At 42.0% G+C, this 21,360-nt stretch overlaps 1 protein-coding gene across 8 annotated transcripts in view; it reads right to left on the bottom strand.

Moving 5' to 3' along the window:
• LOC131504751 (BEN domain-containing protein 5) overlaps positions 1–21,360 on the bottom strand; it is a 1,495,810-nt gene that overhangs the window by 423,354 nt on the left and 1,051,096 nt on the right. The gene's annotated exons all lie outside the window — the stretch shown is intronic.

Raw genomic sequence — 21,360 nt, 5'->3', positions numbered from 1 at the left:
GGGTGAGCAAGGAGAAGGGGTGGGGAGTCCTCCAGGTAGGGTATCTGGCAGCTGTGAAGGCCTGAGGGGAGAGCGAGGTTGGGGTGTCATTCACACCCAGCCTCTGGCTATCCCCACAGACTTTTAGCATTCCGAACCCAACTGGGCATTTGTCTATGTGCATAACCCTGCACACACTCTTCTTACCTCTGAAGCCCTTCTCCTGCTTCTCCATCTGGAATGCCAGACTCCAACCGTCACATTTCAGGCTACTTGATCTCCACAAAGCAGATCCATTTCCTCTCTCTTCTAGTGTTTCCCCAAATCTTTGCATTTACCTTTATAATATGTGTTACGAAGTACGTAATGGCTGTTGTTAAACACTGAACCCTGTGCCATGGACTATGTTAAGTATTTTACCTGAATTGTTGCATTTAACCTTTATGGAGCCCCTATGAAGTAGTACTGTTATCATCATCTCCAGTTTACAGAAAAAGGAACCGGAGGTATTGTCACTTACCCTGGCTGTCAGAGGCTAAGTCTGGATCTAAAATTCAGGCCTTGTGCCTTTAGAACCTGAACTCATAAGCCCCTCTACCATGCTAGAGTGACATCTCTATATGTGTTTCCCTTACCAGACCCTGAGATTACTGAGGGTGGGGTTTTGCGTGATTCATCAACAATGCTCAGCACGCAGAACAAGCTCTGGCACAAAGGAGTTAACTATTTGCTAAAAGAATGTCTTGGCAATTACAGATTCTGACTGATAAAGATGAAATCACATAACACATAAACAGGTCTGTCCCTTCAGCCTTCAGGCGCAGCCTGTACCATGGCCTCTGCTGATCTGATTTGTGTGGCGATTGACAGCCTGGGTCCCTCTCCTTCGGTCCTGTTAATGGCATCAGCATCTAGTCAATAATGCTCAGCATTTCATTTTACCACTTTAATTAACAAATTCAATTTGTTCAAACCGCTGTGAAAACAAATTAAAAGCTCAAGAATGGGGCCTGAAGGAGCGGGAGGGAAGGCAGGGGCTCCACACAGATTAGGCTAGTTGTTGATTTGATCTTTGGAGCTTACTGGGAGATGAATACTGTCTGCCCTTCAATCATCTTCCTGTCTCTGACCCAACAGAATGCCTCAATGATCAGGTAAAGAGGCTTTTGTACCTTTTAGGCTTATCCCTTCCCTCTCCACATAGATCAGAAGGGGCCTCACTCTGTCCTTAAAGTCGGCTCTATTCTTCAAAGGGATGCTCTGCTTTGGATTTGAATTCAATAACATTATTAATAATCCTCTCGACCAATGGTTCTGAACCAGGGATAATTTAAGCCCCAGGGGACATCTGCCAACATCTGCAGAAATTTCTAGTTGCTACAACCAGGGGGAAGGTGCTACAGCAACCAGTGAAAGACCATGATGTTGCTAAACCTGCAGAGCACAGGATAGTCTCCCTCACCAAATAATATCTGGCACAAGATGTCAATAGTGCTGAAGTTGTAAAAACCTGTCCTCGTCTCTCTACAGTTTTCTAAGACACTACTTGATAATTGCAATGTCTCTGTGAGGTAAGCAGAATGGGACTGTTGACCCCCAGTTAAGAGTTGAGAAAGCTGACAGAGTTTAAGAGACATTCTCAAAGAGCAGTTAGGGGTAGTGAACAGTCCAGAGCAAGGGCCTTTCTCTACCTCTAGCTGAGTCCAAAAAAGTGGAAATCACCTTTTGGAACCTCCAAGTAGCTTTAGGGGAATATGAGTTGTTTACATTTATTAAGCACCTCTTAGAGGACAGGCACTGGGCTGGGTAGCTACTCATGTGACAAGCTGCTAGGCTGAGTGGGACCTGCTCCAAGAGAAAGTGCTCATGATGAATGAAGCTGGGACGCTTGCCCCTGTCCTCTGCCCTTAATAGTTATATCTGATGGCTGTGTAGTAGTCACACAGTTATGAATGGAAGTCAGCCACTCAAAAGGTCAACTGGCTCTTAATCATTGGTTATTCCATCTCTGGAATTCAACTGTCCTTTCCATTTTATAAAGCAACAAGGGAGGGGCACCTGGGCAGTTCAGTCAGTTAAGGGTCCAAATTTGGCTCAGATCATATCTCACTGCTCGTGAGTTCAAGCCCTGCGTCGGGCTCTGTGGTGACAGCTCAGAGCCTGGAGCCTGCTTCACATTCTGTGTCTCCCTCTCTCTCTCTGCCCCTCCCCTGCTCATGCTTTGTCTGCCTCTCTCTATCTCAAAAATAAATAAACATTAAACAAACTATAAAAAGAAAGAAAGCAAGAAGGGAAAACTGTAGTTAGCACTGCATAGAACTTTTGAGGTAGACAAAAATCAAAACCAAAACTTAAAATCTGAACCCTTTCCAGAGATCCTGACAAATAGGTTGGGACAGGTAGTGTAGGACAGAGGGAGAAGACAGGCAGAGAAAAGGGATAAAGAAGGAGGGAGGCTGATGAAGTTACTGCAGAGGATCAATAAAAGGCTTCACAGAGAACGTGTCCCAAGAGAAGGAAGAGTCCACCAAGATGAAGCAGGCATGGACCCTGAACATCAGAGGGCACTGGCGGCTCCTAACACAGTCAATATCAGACACTCTGGCAGCAGCCTCTGTGTGTGCATATCAAAAGAGGTGGATCACTAAATTCTGTAACACTTTGGAGCCCAAGGTATTTGCTGTGGGATACTCCTGAAATGAACATAACAAAGAGGACACTTCAAGGGAGCCTGATTCTATGGTGAGTTCATTTCTAGCATTGGGATCCAGGATTGGCATTTCACTAGTCATAAATTTCCAGCTCTAAAGACAAAGGTAATCACGAGCTCAGTATTCAGAGGAAAACAGTTCCAGCCTAGAAGCAAGCAGCAACCGGTTAGACGGAGGTCTTGGACTGTGAAGCCCCAGCTCAGCTCGCATGGTGGTGAAGATAACCAGGAAAAATATATAAATACTTGCAAGACTCCCTGAAGTTTTCATAAACTATCTGAGAGAAAGGAACATTGTAAAAGGCTGGATTTCCTCTTAGAACAGGTAGGAACACTGGGCTACTTAAGTGTAGTGAGTAAGTGTTCATGTGACCTCTGTTGTTTTAATAGGATGCTGAAGCTCATGCCGTCAGATTTGTTCATATCATCTTTTTCATCCTCATAACAATGTGAAAGCTTGTTTTATCCTGTCCAAAGTCACTTGCCCAAATTCATACGCCTAGTTGATAGCAGAGCGGGGATTTCAAGTAGAATCTGTCTGATTCTAAATAGCAAGGTGTATCCATTCTACAATGTCAGGGCTCCTCAGGAAGGGAAGTGAGAGAGGCCAGAAGGGCCCATCTCTCTGGATTTGACTTCAGCCCACTCTCCATTGCCTTTTTCTCTTTTTTTATTTATTTACTTTGAGAGAGAGGGGTCAGCAGGGGCAGAGAGACAGGGAGAGAGAGAATCCCACACTGTCAGCATGGAGTCTGATGTGGGGCTCGGACTCACAAACCATGAGATCATGACCTGAACTGAAATCAAGAGTTGGACGCTTAACCTACTGAGCCACCCAGGCACTCCCTTTTTCTTTCAAGCCTACAGGTTTCTGCTTGGGACCTCTGGAGACAAGCAGATCACTGTTCTGTGAGGCTGACAAGGCATGTTTCTAAACTTAGCAATCACATACATATTCATATAGAAAAATCTGACATTTGCCATTACAAACTTCAAAGGTGATCTATCCCTTGCACTTTGTCCAGGGACAAACAGGTGTTTGTATCAGGGAAAGAGATATTTAGGAGATGCCTTAGCAAAAGATGCAGGCCTATTGAGAGGCTCATTGCAGAAACACTCCCATTTCTTTAATGGTCTTCTGAGAATCAGATATTGAATTAGTTGTGGTGGGAGGCTCTGGTGTAGTAGAAGAACATGGCTTGAGAGCCAGATTGGTTGGAATTTGAGTTCTGGATTCATAGCTCACTTAGCTGAGCGACCCTGGGCACATGACTTAATCTCTCAAATCCTCAAGGCTTCTCATCAATCAAATGGGATAACAATAAAACTATTAAAGGACTGCTGTGAGGATTAAATGAGATATTTTGGGCAAAGAAGCTAGAACAGTTTTTGGCATATAAGTAGACATTCAACAAATGTCAGCTACATTGTCTACATTTCTAAATTTTCCTCTTATACTGGAAACTGTGTCCCAATTCAATGTTGTATCCCCCAGTTCAGAACAAAGCTTGAGACTCAATAAATTAAAGTATGATGGATATAGAGAGAGTAGAAGAGTGATGATAAAAAATTAGAGGTTACATTCAACTCAGACTTGAACTACAGCTCCATCATCTTTTAACTGTTGTGTAATCTTGAGCGAATTACTTAACCTCTTTCAGCCTCAGTTTCCATATGGGTAAAATGGGGAGAATGTTAACTAACTGTCCAAATTCTCGTAAGGATGGCAGATTATACATATAAACTATATTGTACTATATACCTGGCAATTAGATGGTGTTGGCTATAAATATTCCTATTGGAGATCTGGACTTTATCTGGATATTAACTCATTTCATTTCAAATCAATTATCTAAGCATCACCCCTTCCTCTTTATTTCCTCTGATTATGGAGAAAACATGTAGGAATAAGAAAGCCAGTCTCATTGGTTTTCATAGAATTTTATGATCCTCACCTGTAGTCTTATACAGTCAACAAACCCATACAGATTGTCTACTGTGCACATAAAACTATGTTAGACGTTGGGGAATCCATGACAAACAAGATGAAATTCTTGCTCCATAGATCTCACATCCTAATGTGTGTGTGTGTGTGTGTGGGGGGCGGGGGCAAACAATAAACAAACAAAAAATACAAAGACTGATAAATAAAAGAACGGCTTCCTTTATGAAAGTTGTGAGTGGCTTCAGTTATCTATGCTTTTTGGTTCCCCAGAATGAAGTTCACAGGATGATGTCAAAGAGACACTTTGAGCTTCTCAGAGAAAGGTGACAAGGACAGAAGTGTTTATTTAAAGGTACTTTGGTACCATCATGAAACAATTTAATTCTCATTTGTCCTTACATGCCCACATATACTCCCACTGATGCATGCTCCAAGACTCAATGATATCTGCTCACACATACTCCATTCCAGGCATTGTGCCTTGTGCCAAAGCTACATGAATAAGACAAGGTCCTTGTGCTAGATAGAGCATCTCAGTCCAGTCAGGGAGATAGATATGGAAACAGGTAGTGCCATGTGATTATGTCTGAAATGAAGGGGATCACAAAGGGTTATAGGAGCCTGGGTTGGCTGTGTGTGTGTGTGTGTGTGTGTGTGTGTGTGTGTAACCCTAGTAGAAGGTAGGCTAAGGGTCAGAGAAGGCTTCTTGGATTCATAAAGCTACTCAGATGCACAGACCAATGGGCAAACAGTATTCCAGGGCTAGAGAGATTATAGGGCACCAGGCCTAGTCTCCTGCCCAGGTTGGGAAGACAGTCAACAGCTCCTGCCCAGACAACCCCCCTGTCAGGCTCTGTGACAGTCACTGAGGATACGAGGAAAATAAGGCACTAGCCTGCCTTAGTGAGCTCGCAGTGTAGAATGTAGAAGTAATCTAAGGAAGAGCATGATAAGTGCCAGAATGAAGGTAAGCTCATGGGGGTGGGGTGGCCAGCTGGAAACACAGAGGAGAAAGGGGCAGCTAAGTCAGGCCAGGAGTTAGAGTCAGGTCATAGAACTCTTCTGAGGGGAGGTGATGCTTAAGTTGAGATGTAAAAGTAGAGGAAGCTACTATTTATTCCATCTAGTATATATTTAATTTCATTTATTGTGTTTTTCATCTCCAATTGGTTCTTTTTTTCTCTCTTTGTTAAGGGTCTCACAAGTGTTCCCCATGGTTTTCTCAAGTCCAGGAATTTAGGAAATAAATCAAATGAACAAAGGAAAAAAAGGAGACAAACTAAAACACAGCCTTTTAAGTATAGAGAATGAAGAGATGGCTACCAGAGGGGAGGTGGGTGGGGGGATGGGTAAAAGTGATGGGGATTAAAGAATGCACTTGTGATGAGCACTGAGTAATATATGTTGAATCACCATATTGTACACCTGAAACTAACACTGCATGTTAACTATACTGGAATTAAAATATAAATAGTAAACAGTGCCATACACACACACAAAGATAAAGAATAATGCATGCATGCATGCATACATACATACATACAAGTAGAGGTTTTCCTTCCATCTGCCCATCGCTGACTCACTCATATACTACCTGAAGACTTACTATAGTTAGGTACAATCAGGGCAAGGTGTAAGTAAAATTGTGAGGTCTTCAGAGTTTACTTTAGCCTCATGAGCTGTCAGAGGAAGAATTCCTACAAATGATACAGTTAAACCCCCACAACTTCACAGATGTGGAAGGAGTCAGGCTCAGAGGTGAAAGCACTAACCTCAAATCACTCAGGTAGCAGCTGATAGAGCCAGATTTAGAACCTCAGGTAAGCCCACACCCCAGGCCTCATTCTGTCATACCATGCTGTCCCTTCTGCAGCCTGCCTTTTTTTTCACAATATCCTTTGTCCTCTGCCCCCAAGGAATCTAATACTCTTTAGTCCTTCCCCCTTCTGATTAGTCAAATATTTTCCTGGGGAAGGTTCAGAAACTGATTCATACCAAGATAAACAATTCTAAGGGTTCCACATGGAAAGAGCAGGGCAAGGGAATAAAACCCCACATTACAATCATTCATTACATTATCCACTGTCTTTTTTTCTGCTAAAGTCTAACTCTTTGCATCAAGGGGTTTGAGGAGCAGGAAGCACCTCTGAGTTAGGAGGGCTTAAAATCTGATTCTATCCACGTGACTGGTTTTATAAAAAAAAATGTCTTTTTATAAATAAGAGAAGCAGCCACAAAAAGTGTGCTGGGTTCTGCCCTAGTATGGTTTCAAGCAGCTGGCATCATCACTCTCTCCTCTATGGCATGAAGTGTCCACAGATGTCCAGGACTAAACTAGGCAAATCAAGTGCACAGCCCTCCAATCTTAGCTAGAGGTGACCTGAATGGTGGTAGTCATGGAGGCTGTGTGATTACTGCATCAGGATTACCCTCTTCAATCCATCCTTTCCTGCCTGGAGAGTAGAGAGGCATGGCAGACTACCTGTGCTGCTGCTGCACCATCCAGGCTCCAACTGGAAAGCCCTCTAAGCACCCTGGAGAGGTGGAAGTCAACAGTAATAAAACCAAGGCTGAACCTGGGTTTTAGTAAAAATAATCAGGGATCCAGGATTCCACGTATATGTACATCTTGTTCTTCTCACAATTACCTTAGAATACAGGGTTTGTTATCTCCATTTTATAGGTAAAAAAAATTGAGGCCCAGAGAGGCTTTATGACACATCTGGGAAGTAAATGGGGCCAGGATCTGAACCCAGCCCTATCTCACACAGAGAACCTAGGCCCATACTGCCTCCTAGGGCACACTCCAGGGATTTTGTGCATGTTCATTTCCCAGTGCATTTGTCCAAACACCTGTGGTGGGTATGCAAACCCTTCTATTAGACCTTAAGCATGCTACAGAATTGTTCTGGGCCTTAGAGCCACATTACAAAAATGGGAATATTACTTACTTCATAGGTTATGAGCATTAAGTGACAGTGAGATATTGTCTGAGAGAACTTTGCCCTGTTTTGGTACTTGGTAAATACTTGGCTAATGGGCAGAAACCCAACATCTCTCTTCTTCCGAATCTGACTCAACTCTATATTGCCAAGTGCTCCCAACATGTATCACACAGGCCCTTCCTGTCAAGAGACAATGCTAAGAGTTAAAAGGAGTAGAATATTAAGAACAAGGGCTCTGGAGCTAGTCTGCTCACTCAAACCCTGTCTCTACCAGTAATTATCTGTGTGATCTTGGGAAGTCACTTTACCTTTGTGTGCCTCAGTTTCCTCATCTGGAAAATGTAGATTGTGAGAATTCAATGTGTTAATACATATAAAATTTTTAGAAAAGTGCCTAGTATACAGTGCTCAATATATGTTAGCTAATTATTATCATCATCCTGAATGTATGAAAAGATATCCTTCCTCTGAACCTTTATTTGTGGTGTTCTATCCATCAGGAATAGTATTCTTTTCTCTACTCAAGGTGAGCCCTCCATGTTCAGCTGAAGATCCACCCCTCCCCTTACCCCTTCTCATTCTTCCACGTCCCAGAAGTCATTTTACTCAGACATTAAAATTGACTGTTTTAGACATGTGTACTCACTTGTCCCACAGGCACTGACCACACTGTGAAGTGAACATTTTGTGCTCCTGAACTCTGAATCCCTAGCCTAGGGCACAGGTCCTGACCCCTAGGAGGCATTCAGTAAACATCTGCTGTATGAATAATGTATAAGTAGATAAGTATATCTTTTTTTGATTGTCTGTACACACCAATTATAGGAGATGTTTACATTACTTAGTGACAGCATGATCAGCAAGTCAGGATGTGGAAGAAAGCAATGGACTAGGATGAAGGTGACTGGTGTTGAATTTGGCTTTGCTGCTTATCAGGTACAAGACCTTGAGTGATTTGTTTTGGTGCTCCGTGCCTCTGCTCTTCATTGGTAAAATGAGGACAGTGAACAAGATAAAGTCTGAGAGCCCTTCCACCTCTTAGCTTTGTATCAGCAGTCTAAAAGTTGCCCGTAGTGTGTCGGGTTCCTTCAACAAGTACTTGGTGCCAGACTCTGTATCAGGCATTGAGGACACAGAGATAAATGATACCCAGTCTGTCCATAAGGACTCACAGTTGAGTGGAGAATACAGGTTTACAAACTGATGGTTACAGGAGAAGAAGAGGAGCAGAAGAAAGCACAGAGGAGGGAGGACTTCATAGCCCCAGGGCTGGGGTAACTGGGGAGGGCAACAGTGAGGAGGTAACAACAAAGTTAGTCTCTTTGGAAAAACAAGCCATGTTAGAACACAAAAGAGGAGGGGACAGGCAATTACTGGGTCCCCAGTGCACACATGAAGTATGTGGAACAGCTTCTATATCTCCTAGTCTGAGACTCACCTCTCCTCTGGAACATAGCTTTCCTCTGGCCTTCTTTTCAGTCCCTCTGTTGTGCCATGCTGCTTTCCCTCTCCCTGGAGTACTTTTATCCCTTCTCTGTCAGCATCTTTGCCAACTTCTCTCTTCCTTGCCCTCATCCTGCTAGCTCTTCCTTCCTTCTTCAGAGCTCAGCTCAAAAGTGCCTCTCCTGATATTCCAGGATAGGTCAGATCTCCCGGCTGTATGGTTTCTTAGCACGCTGAGCTTCTCCTTCATCACACTGTTCAATAACTATGTGCTTAGTGGCTTATCGTTGGTCTGTCTACTACAATGAAGTCTCCACAAGGGGCAGAGACTCCTTACTCAGGCTTTGTCTCTAGCACTGTGCTTACATTGTATGGTTTCAATAGTATATTGACCTTAATTAGAGTAGGGTCTCAATAAATACTTGCAGAATGAATGAATGGACAGATGAAGATAAGGTAGAGAATGGGGGAGAGCAGCACTCACCTTTGTCTTTAATCCCAAATTCAGGCTATTATTCTCCTTTCATTGTATTTAAGTCCAAAACACCTGAGGCTGATGCTTCTCAGCTGTCCCATCCTCTCCCATTTTTCTGCTCTAAACTCAACTGAAAGTTGAGAGCTTTAAGTGCTCAAACCAGGGTTGGTAAAAGAAATAAGAGGGGCGCCTGGGTGGCGCAGTCGGTTAAGCGTCCGACTTCAGCCAGGTCACGATCTCGCGGTCCGTGAGTTCGAGCCCCGCGTCGGGCTCTGGGCTGATGGCTCGGAGCCTGGAGCCTGTTTCCGATTCTGTGTCTCCCTCTCTCTCTGCCCCTCCCCCGTTCATGCTCTGTCTCTCTCTGTCCCAAAAATAAATAAAAAAAAAACGTTGAAAAAAAAAAGAAATAAGAAAGGAATACTATCCCAAGCTTCTCACTGCATTAACTCACCAAAGCCTTCCCCACTCTTCAAAGTGCATCATGTTCCAAATTGCCTTCTAGGTTACTCTCATCAGATAGCCCAGTCCTTCAATGCAACTGATTTCAGATGAGGCATGATAGAAAAACAATCCGATTGAGCAATCTCACACTAAAGTATGAATAAACGATTGTCCTTTAAACCCTTCCTTCCTTCCCTTCATTCTTCTTCTTCCTTTTTAATCTTAAAAAATGAGAGCAGCCGAACCAGGAGAATAGGGTACTAGAAACATACTGAGGTTTAAAATACAAAATACCTTTCTTAGCATCATCCCACAAAAGCAAGATGATTTTTCACAAAGGGTGGAAGACAAGTCCTTAGAGAGTATTTGGACAATCTCTTTTGACTTACCAATGTAGAAAAGAGAAAGCTAGAGAGGGCAAAAGACTTCTTTAAGGCACAGAGCAAAGCACTGTCAAAGTTGGGACTAGAACTCCCTGCACTGACCTAGTGCCCCGGCTCTTTGTGTGTTTGCCTTGTGCTTTGTCAGCAGTTTGTAAATCTAGCCCTCTTGCCCTCCCTTTGCTCTTGCTTCCTTGGCCTTCTCTGCCAGCCTGCCTTCATTTCTTTCCCTGAGTCCCAGTGACAGCCTGCCTGCCGCAGCTGCCCTTGTTGAGCTTGGCCACTCTGCAGATAGCTTTGCTGTCTTTCACGGATTCATCCACTTGCCATCTGCTTTCCGATTTCCTGTGAAAACCCCAGTGTTTCTACTGTTTCGTGAACTCTGTCAAACCCTCCTCCCTGTTAATGGGCTCAATAAACACCTGCTCTAATTTAGACTTCGTTTGTCTCTAGGCCACCATTTTCTGAAATTTACCTCATCTATTTTTCACTCTCTTGTGTTTTTTGATTCACCAATTTCAGAGGATTAAATATGTCTGAAAGAGCAAAGGTGAAGCAGTGATGACTTTTCTGAGGAATCATAATGACAGTATTCACTTCTTTATTCACGTGGCCTTTAGTGCAATGACAGTTCCTTAACACTTTGTATGTAGGCAAGGAAGGATACCTAAAGAAAAGGGAGGTACTATTGCAGTCCTGGTCATTTGACATAAGAGATGCATGCATAAAAGACCAGAAGAAAACTAAAGGGATGCCTATTTGAACTGACAAAAAGGGAGCCTGGAATAATGACAGTAGCATATAGTGAGCACTTACTTGCTTTGTGTTCCAGGATGCTAAAGTGGGTGTTTCATCAGAGGCATCAGGAAATGAGAAATGCTTATTTGGAATACCCAAAGAAATATCAAAGTTTATACAGAATTTCCAAGTATGTATCTAAAAATTGATTACAAGACTCTTGAAAAACCTCACACACTGAAGGATACAGAGGAAAAAAGGATTGGAAATTAAAGAGAGGGTTTTGTGAGGGAGATTTTTGATGCCTAGAGTTGCACATTCCATGCCCCCAGAGGAGGTCCTCTACCCTTCATCTCTGCACAGGGAGAGACAGGAACAGTCTGTTGAATTCTCGCTCCTTCCTGAGAAATCTAGTGAGTGAGAGACAATGGCAAAAGTGAAGACGTAGCTGCACTGAGACTGGGTGTGATCCCAGTGCTTCCCAGGGCAAAGGATTCTGAGCAGATGTGGGGCACATGGTTGACAGAAACAGTTTGATGCCATTTCAACTTCTGTGTAATCTGTGTATATGGTAGACCACCAGAAAAACAGGAAATGCGGGGTTAGTGACAGTGGCAGGGAAAGGATGCATCCCAAGGTGATGGCTGCAGGCAAGCAGAGGATCCTCCAAAGAACCCATCAAAGCACCTACCCAAGAGAGAATCAGCTGCAAATATCTATCAGGCATAGAGAGCCTGAAGCAGCTTAGGAGAGTGTCAGGCAAGTCAGCTCTTTTTGTTCCCTTTGCACTTCTTCCGTCCTCATTTCAACCTTGGCTGGGTTTGGAGGAGAGTGGAGGTATGAGGGAAGAAGACATTCAGTCAAGCTCAGAGTTTTGATTATTGTTTGGGATTGGAAATTTTTAATTACTGAGGTTGTATTTGTTAATTAGAATGATTGAGTACTTTCCATTACCTAAATAGGGAACTTTCATTCAGGGCAGAGGAAGGACTACCCATCTGGAATAGATGTGAGATACCAATAGGAGTAAAAACTAAAGTTGTTTAATGAATATAATCTGAATCCTGCATGTTATATCAGTGCATTGTTGGCTATTCACATAATCCTAGCAATAACCCTAGACATAAGTAACTTTACTGTCCCCATTTTAATACATGCAGAAAATGTGACACAGAGAGATTAAGTAACTTTCCCAAGGTCACCAACTAGTCAAATGTAAGTATTTGTAAGCACTATAAACTTCTTATGAGTTGAACCATATTTGATCCCTAGCTGTATGCTCAGAGCTCTGCAGAGTGCCAAGGGCTAAGTAGGTACAACACAAATACTATTTGAGGGTCTGACTTCAGAAAGCTGTGCTGGAAATAAAAGCATGGGAGAAGTTTTAGGGCCTTCAAGAACAGCCAACGTGAGCTGAATAAGATCAGTGAGAATTCATCAGGACCCATCTCAAGGATTCCCAGCTCCCCTTTCTGGTCTCCTGGCCAGACCATACCAGCCATGCCACATGGTGTGTGCTTTTGACACAATTCTACAATTTGTGTACCTCATTGTTGTTTTTATATTGCAATTATGCCAAGGATCCTTCCCATTCTCCTCTGTTTTACCTCAGCCCACCTACCACAATTTTAAGTCCATCTCATTACATCTTGGTATGTATAGCCAAAACATAACATGGTCCAAAAGCTTTTTTCTCAGGAGTTTTGAAAATCTGGGCAGAAATATGTAAACAAAGTCATACCGTATTAAGATTTGGGGAGGTTTAACAAGTGTTTTGGTCCAAACCTGTCATTTTAGAGATTTAAAAAATCTGAGGTCCAGAGAGCAGAGGTGAGACAGACATCAGTTTCAGAGTTGGTAATAAAATCAGCTGTCTTATCTTTTACTCCAGTTTTTCAGAGAAATGACTGGTCAATACAGACTGGTATGGTAAGCAAAAACATAAGGAGTTAGGACTGCTGTGTTCGTATCTGGGAAGAAGAGCTTCTCTGGTGAGATTCTTTGGCTTCTGTGCAAAAGCAACTAATACTAACTATATGTGAAGAGAATTGAAGGGAAGTTACTGTGTTTTATTATCCAAGCCATTTATGGAAAAGACCAACTTATCTCAATTGTGGTACTTTTGACCAGAATTGTTGAGCAAGTAGGAGAAACTAAAGTGAAATGTTGAGGCACAACACTTTATTGTACTTACCCCTATGATGGCATTATGAGGGATGAATTACTATCTCTATTATAAAGATGAGAAAAAAAAAAAAGATCAGGGACACTACATAATTCTCCCAGTCACACAAATAATACATTGGGAAATATAGACTTAAACTTGGTTTTTGTCTAATTCCAAAGCCAAGTTCTTTCAACTGTATAGATTGAAAATTGATTCCAAATAATTTATCTACTTGTTTTCTCATTCATTCATTCATTCATTCAACAAACATTTCTTCAGCATCTACTAACTGCTAGCCACTGTACTAGGCATAAGGATACATGCTTGGGCACAAAAAGCTTTGCCTTATGGAGGTCACATTCTGGTGTGAAGTAGAAGAACATCAAGTGACCAAGGAAATGAGCAGGATAATATCAGATAATATCAGATATGAAGGAGACAAAGTAGAGTGATATGATACAAAGTGGGAGGGGCAGGGAGGAGTTAATTAGATAGGGTGGTCAATGAAATCTTCTCAGGGGAGGTTGGGATCAGAGGACAAAAGCAAGTGGATAAAAAAAGGGTATACATATTCACATTCTTGGAAAACACACAAGGCAGATATAGAGGGGATGAGAGTACTCCCCTCTCCTGCCCATGACCTCTCTTCCAACTCCCCAATGTCCTCCAGCTTCTGAGTGGAGGAAGAAGGAATGCTGATGCAGTGAGCTCCAAGGTAGGGGAGAGTGTGCTACAGAGAAAAGGTTATAGGCATTGGAATTAGATAAATCCCTGGATGTGAAACTTTGGGTGAGTTCTTTAGTCTCTGAGACCGTTTCCATATGTGGAAATGGGTATAGTAATGCCTTCCTACTAGGACATATGGGGAGCAACTGAGATAATGGATGGGTATCAGTTCTTAGTTGTCAGTAACAGAAACAAACTCATTGATTAAGCATAAAAGGAACTTATTAAAGGAAGCTTAGTATCTCAAAGACTGAACGGAAGGTCCAGAAAACCAGGTTGGAGGCTAAGCTCCATGCCCAAAGCCATGCTACGGAACTAGTCTGATGAAAAAATCACAGCTGCCACCCTTACCACTAAGTACCGGATGCTACAGTTAGCATTCCTGCCACTTCCATGCCACCAATTCAACTTTATTCCAACTACTATGCTGCCAGCACTTAGGACATTCCCAGGCCAGGAACTCAAGGTTACCTCTACTGCCAAGGCTTCACAGTTGCCCATCTTGGAACTGATTTTCTGTGGGGGTGCTTCTGATTGGAGGAGCTTACATCACATACCTGTGCCCCAGCTGTGGGAGTGGCTAGGGAAGTGACTCTTACAACTCTTACTGTGAGGTGGAAGGACTAATGAAGGAGAGTATCAAAAGGGGTTGGGACACCAGCAAATATGGCAAACTCCCACTGAGGATGGAAGGTACCTGGCTTAGTGTTTGGGACCCAGCAGATGTTCAGTGAAGGTAAGTTTCTTTTCTCCTTTCAGCTTCACAGATTTCCATCCATCTGATCCTAAGCTCTGAGGATGTATTAATAATGCTGTATGGGTAGATGAAAAGGCCACTATGTACTATTTAAGACTCCCAGAGAGGAATAGTAAATTTAGCCCATGCTGCAGACACCTCCCAGAGAGACAGGCTGCTGGGACTTGGCTCAGAGCAGGAACAACGTGCTTGGCATTTGCCTAAAACCAGTCTAGCCCAGAGGTAGAGAAGCCTGACAAAATTAGGTATATTGAGAACTGAGCCTCAAATGAATTGCTGAGCTCTTGATTGGGAGCAGAAACATGGAAAGACAGACCAAGGATCATCAGTAGACAGATGATGAGTAATTCAGTAATTGGTCTTGCAGCCCTAAGCAGCATGCTTCCCTATCTATACTCAGTCCCACAACTGGACATATGCCTCAGTTTCCTAATTTGGACTACAATTCCTTTTCCCTGCCACCACTTCTCCTCACTTTTGGGATTGAAAATCAGTCTTGAACCCCAGCATACTTGAAAGCCTGTCAAGATCTTAGCAAAATTACTTCCTTTACCAGGCTCCCTTATCCCAGATAAGATCCTTCCAGAAATGAACCACAATCCTAGATAAGAGCCAATTTGACACTTACTATAAATGGGTGAAACATAGCTTATAAGACACTCTCCATATTATCCAACTTGATTGCAATAGCATCTCTGAATTTTATGTTATTACATTAAACATTTATTGAATATGATTGCATTTTGGTCAGGCACTGTACAGAGGCTCAGAGAGGGGGAAGTGACCTGCCTAAGAGCATACAGTAATGTTTTAGGTTTCTTTCATCTTGCCTTAAAGACTATTAAGATAAAATGAGATACCATGTGGAAAAGTGTTGCATGAAAGCATGAGGTTATTACTAGTGTAGCTATAATACATGGCTCTTGTTTCTAAGCCACTGCTCTTAAAACTCTGGGTGACGTGGCAGAAGCATGAATTTCTGAGTATGATGTGAACTTGTGTTGTCTCTCAATGTCTTTCTGATTCCACAAACAGCCTTGTTTTTCTCTGATGCCCACTCGGCACCCCCTCCCCCACTGCCTCTCAAATCACATTACTCCCAGATGGTGACAACCATTGTCCTGGAGATTAGTGCACTACAGATCTGGAAGGTAAAGGAATCTTAGAGGACAAAAATAGCACCGACCTCAAGGGATCAGTAAGGATTACATCAGATAATGTATATATAGCATTCAGTAAGTGATATCTACTGTTATTGCTTTAATTTAAAAAGTAAATAGGGCTCAGAATAATTAGGTGGCATGTACAAGAGCACATGGCTATTACAGAGGAAAGTGAGGATTCAGAGTCAGGCCTGTGTTTCCTGGGGCTGCACTGCCTAATTATAGAGCTCTATTCACGCTTCAAGCCTAGTGCACATCCTTCCTCCTCTTCCAAGCTTCCCAGAGCTCCTCAGCAGAATGAATGTGCCCCTCTGTGCCTCTCCCCTTGCCCTGGGCTTTGACAGGAAAATATCTGAGTTATGAGGGATATCAACTTATATATTTTAAGCCACTGTTACAAAATTTTTTGCTAAGTAGTCATGCTGTATGGTAATGTTGCAGTTGGGCTTTGAACCCACATCTTGCCCACATGCATCTGACTTCATTTCTGGAGTAGTAGAGAGACAGATGGGCTGACGGATGTGAAGGCCAGGGCCTGGCGCCCTATGAGGAGACTTCCCCTGTGTGCTCCATACCTTGCGTTAGCTCTTCTTCACAGGCTATCTCTTATTAGATAGTTTTGTGTGCCAGTTTGTTAAATTTGGTATAATTAAAAAAAAAAAACAGGGAGACTGGCAGTCTTAGATTTAAATTTTGGCTTTGCTTCTGGCTGCATGACTCTCAGAAAAACTTTTAACCTCCTTAAATCTGAGTCTTCATCAGTGAAATGGAAAGACAAATGGAAAGAATACTGTGAGGAACAGGAGATAACAAGTATAAAACCTCCAGCAAATCATGCAGCAAATCTAAGGTAGCTGAAAGCTATTCGTTGTTAACTATTATTATTACCTTGCCAGACTGAGCCCTCATAGGTAAATGCCCTGACCCTGGCTCTTTAATTGGAGCCGACCTTCCCTTGTTTCTTGCAATAGAAAACAAAACAGACCAGTCTGGGTCATTAGGCCCTGTGATATCTGCCTTGATTTCCCTTCTCTTCACAAGCTGTTCCCTATTCTTGATTTCCTGTTGAAAGCTAGTTTCCCAGGATTCCTTAAGAATCTGTAACTTAGTAGGGGCACCTGGGTGGCTCAGTTGGTTAAGTGTCCGACTTCGCCTCAAGTCATGATCTCACGGTTTGTGGGTTTGAGCCTTGCATCAGTTGGGCTCTGTGCTGACAGCTCAGAGCCTGGAGCCTGCTTCACATTCTGTGTCTCCCTCTCTCTCTGCCCCTCCCCTGCTTGTGCTCTGTCTCTATCTCTCTCTCAAAAGTAGATAAACATTTAAAAAAAAAAAGAATCTAGGGGTGCCTTAACTGGCTCATTCAGTTAAGCAACAGACTCCTGATCTTGGCTCAGGTCATGATCTCATGGTTCATGAGTTCAAGCCCTGAATCAGGCTCTGCTCTGACAGTGCAGAGCCTGCTTGGGATTTTCTCTCTCCCTCTCTCTGCCCCTCCCCAGCTCAAACTCTCTTTCTCTCTCACAATAGATAAATAACCTTAAAAAAATAAAAAAAAAAAAGAGTCTACAACTTGGCCAATGCTGCAATGCTGGCAGAACTGTACTTTGGATTTAGGGTGGGATGCACCCTATACACTGAATTTCTTGGCCATCGGTGTCACTTGTCCAGTATGTAACGGTGCCAACTATTTACTTCTATCTCAAGGTGATTCAACTCCCTTGCTTGGAAAGAAAGAAGCCATAAATCCTAATGTATTCAAAACTCTAGTGTTAATAGCAACAGACAAAATTGCTTTGCTTCAGATAACAAATGTATTTTAAAAGTTACATTACAACCAGTTAATGGCTTTCAATCACAAGGGCCATTTTCTTACAGAAATATTTAAAAGCACCCTCAAATTTTTCTTTAACATTTTTTTTTCCAATTAAAATAACTGCAGCTGCTTACGGAGAAGGAGGAGAGCCTGGAGGAGGGGTTACAGAGTATAAGCAGAAGCCAGGGAAAGGGAGGAAAGAGCTTTGCAATCTTTCCTAGGAATTACACTGGTTGATTCATTCATCATAAAACAATTATTTAGTAATATTTATTCAACTAACTCTGTTTTAGGCTGAAGATACAGAAAAGAGTGAGATATGGAACTTGCCCTCAAAGAACTCTCTGGACTAGTGCAGCAGGTAGATAATCAAACTGTAATAGTCAGTATAAGTTCAACAATAACAATATCCCCAACAGGTCAATGGAAGGACACTCACCACGTTCTGCTTTAGACTGATGCTTTATAGATGAGGTGAATGCCATTATTTAAACCTTTGAATATTTAATTTTTAAATATTTCAAATATATCAACTAGTACAAAGACTAAGAGAATGTACAGAGAGTAGTACAGAGAATGGCACACTATCAATTCTTAACATTTTGCCATATGCTTTATACTTTTCAAAGAAATAAAACATTACAGATATGAATTAAAACTCCCATGTTTTAGGGGCACCTGGGAGGCTCAGTTGGTTGAGTGTCTGACTTTAGTTTAGGTCATGATCTCACAGTTTGTGAGTTTGAGCCCCACATCGAGTCACTGCTGTCAGTGTGGAGCCTGCTTCAGATCTTCTGTCTCCCTTTCTCTGCCCTTTCCCTACTTACACTCTCTCTCTCTCAAAAATAAATAAGCCTTTAAAAGAAAAACCTCCCATGTTTTAACCCAATACTCTCCCTTCTATAACAGAAGTAAACACTCCCCTAAAAATTTGTGTTTATCATTCCCATGGCTTTTTTTTATATTATTACATGTGTGTATACATAATAAGCAAAATAGAACATTATTTTGTGCATTTTAGAATTGTACATAAACTTGTCAACTTGCAGCAGGCTTTACTCCCCTATGTTTTTAGAATTTAGCCATGCTGATAACTGTAGCTCTAGTTCATGTATTTTTTTTTGGTTGTTGTTAATGTTTATTTTATTTTTGAGAGAGACAGACAGAGCATGAGCAGGGGAGGTGTAGAGACAGAGGGAGACACAGAATCTGAAGTAGGCTCCGGGCTCTGAGCTGTCAGCACAGAGCCCGACACGGGGCTCAAACTCACAAACTGCAAGATCATGACCTGAGCTGAAGTGGGACACTTAACTGACTGAGCCACCCAGGCGTCCCTCTAGTTCATGTATTTCAACTTCTGTACAGTATGCTATTTATATGACTTAACCAAATGTACCTATGCTCCCATGGTTTCCAATTTTCTGTTATTGTGAATAATGCTGTGATAAAAAATCTGTCTATTGTGCATGTGTATGACATTCTCTAGAAATACAATGGGTGGCTAGTAAGCTATAAGCTTCTCCACCATTACTAAATATGCTGCATTACTTTACAAAGTGGTTATATCAATTTACCCCCTGCCCCCAGCAGATGACTTCCCCTCACTCCATGTCTTCCCCAATACCTGCTATTGTAAGCCTTCCTAACTGTTGTCATTTGGATGACATAAAATTATGGCTTTAATGTACATCCCTCTGATGGTCAGTGAAAATTAGCAACCTTTCATAACAACCCTACAGCTTCATTTTTGTGAACTATTTGCTCCTTATTATTTTTTCATTTTTCTGTTGGGTTGTCTTTTTTCTTATTGGGTTGTAGGTTTTTAAATATGTTGGCATGTGTACATAACATACATTACCCTTGGACAGTTACATGTTCTGTAACTATTTTCTACATCCGTGACTTAAATTTTCACTTTATTTGGGGAGTCTTATTAGACAGAAGTTTTAATTCATCACAATTAATTTTTTAATATTTTCCTTTATGGTGTTCACTTTTATGCCTTCTTTAAGAAATGTACCTTTACTCTGAGTTCATGATGATATTCTCCTGTTTTTTTCTTTTAAAGGTATTAAAGTTTTGCCTTTTATACTTAGATATATGAATCCACCTGGAATTTGTTTTGCTATAAGATAGGGATCCAAGGCTAATTGCTATTTTTTTATTTAAGTAAACTAGGCCTAAATGTGATAGAATAACAGATATAGGAAGAAGCAAATATATCTTCATTCGTTCATTGACTCACTCACTCTTATTCATTCATTCATAATGCTAAGTATCCATGGATTTATTGATATTCTAGCTAATCTCACCTATGTCCAGAATTCCAACTGCCAACCCCCTCAGTGCCTGGCACCAGCAAGGCTGGCAGTTGTCTGGGCAGGGTGACCTGAGCTTAAACTAGTCCCCATTTTTCTTTCTTGGGGTTGATCTCTGACCCTCTCTCAAGGTCAGGCTGGCTTCATGGGCATGTGAGCTGTGCAGACGCATGGGCTTTGTGCTTATAAGGGCCCTGTGTTTGGTTTATGGTTCTGCTGTCATTATCTTAGAATTCTTAATAATTTTTTAACAAGAGACCCACACTCTGATTTTGCACTGGGCTCCACAGACTAAGGAGCTTTGCTCCTGCCTCTAGCCGGTGTGTAGACCAAATGGTGGACCAGAGGCCCAAGGGAACTCTGGGACTTATGCCTAAAGACTTACACTTGGGATTTGGGTAGTATCCTGGTTTCAGAAGTTAGTATAGTGAAAGGATCATTTCCACTGGCTGGAATACCTCTTTTAGGGGATTATATGGGATTGTGTTTCCAGAGTGGTACTGACATTGGATATATGACAGGACAAGTTCAGGGCTCTAAGCTACTTATTGTCCACTGCTAACTTTTGGTGTATGGTATGTTACCTCAGGGGTATGCGTTCCTGTGTCAACTCTCTCTTTATCCTATGCACTTTCTGTTGTTGGCACTCAGGGCAGTCATTCATCTCCACATAGGCTCAATGCCAGTGTCTATCCAGCAGTCCTCTAAGGGTGGCCATACCGGTCTTGTCTGAGAACTTTTGAGAACTTCACAATGTCAATGGACCCTTCTTATCTGTGGTTTCACTTGCTTTCAGGTTGTTTTAAAGCTGTGTTAGTTGAGGGATGGACTTCCTTGCAGCAATGAAATGACTCCTTTTACTCTGCCCACAGACTCTAGCCTACTTTCCTTGCTTGAGTTCTATGTTGAAGTCAGGGATGCGGTCAACATTGAAAGAGTTCACATTCTAGGCATGTAATGATTATGGCCTAAAGAGTTCAAGAGAAGACAATTTTTATTGTGAAGAGTTTAAGAGAATAGAAATTTTATAGTGTAAAATTTCAAAAAGAAGACATGACTATAACGCAAATTATTGGTCACATTTTTCTGCATATCTGAGAAGGATTTGCATTTTTGGTCATCACCAACAAAGCGCAAAAGCAGCCTTTGAGAGATTCCCTAAAAGCCATCATTCATGATGGACAATGCAGTGTCATGACTACCAGTGCAACCAGCATTGGATACATTGTATTGTAGAACTGCAGAGGCAAAATGTCCGTTTTGTTTCAATATAAATAGGTTCTTAAGAGTAACAGCATTGTGGTTAATAACAGGTTGCTCTTTTTTTTTTCCTAAAGTCAGAGAGATGAAATTAAGCAGG

Source organism: Neofelis nebulosa, chromosome 2 (genome assembly GCF_028018385.1).
Source record: "Neofelis nebulosa isolate mNeoNeb1 chromosome 2, mNeoNeb1.pri, whole genome shotgun sequence".
NCBI classification, from domain to species: Eukaryota; Metazoa; Chordata; class Mammalia; order Carnivora; family Felidae; genus Neofelis; species Neofelis nebulosa.
Note: the sequence above shows the minus strand (reverse complement) of the source record. Positions and strands in the feature narration are given on the sequence as shown.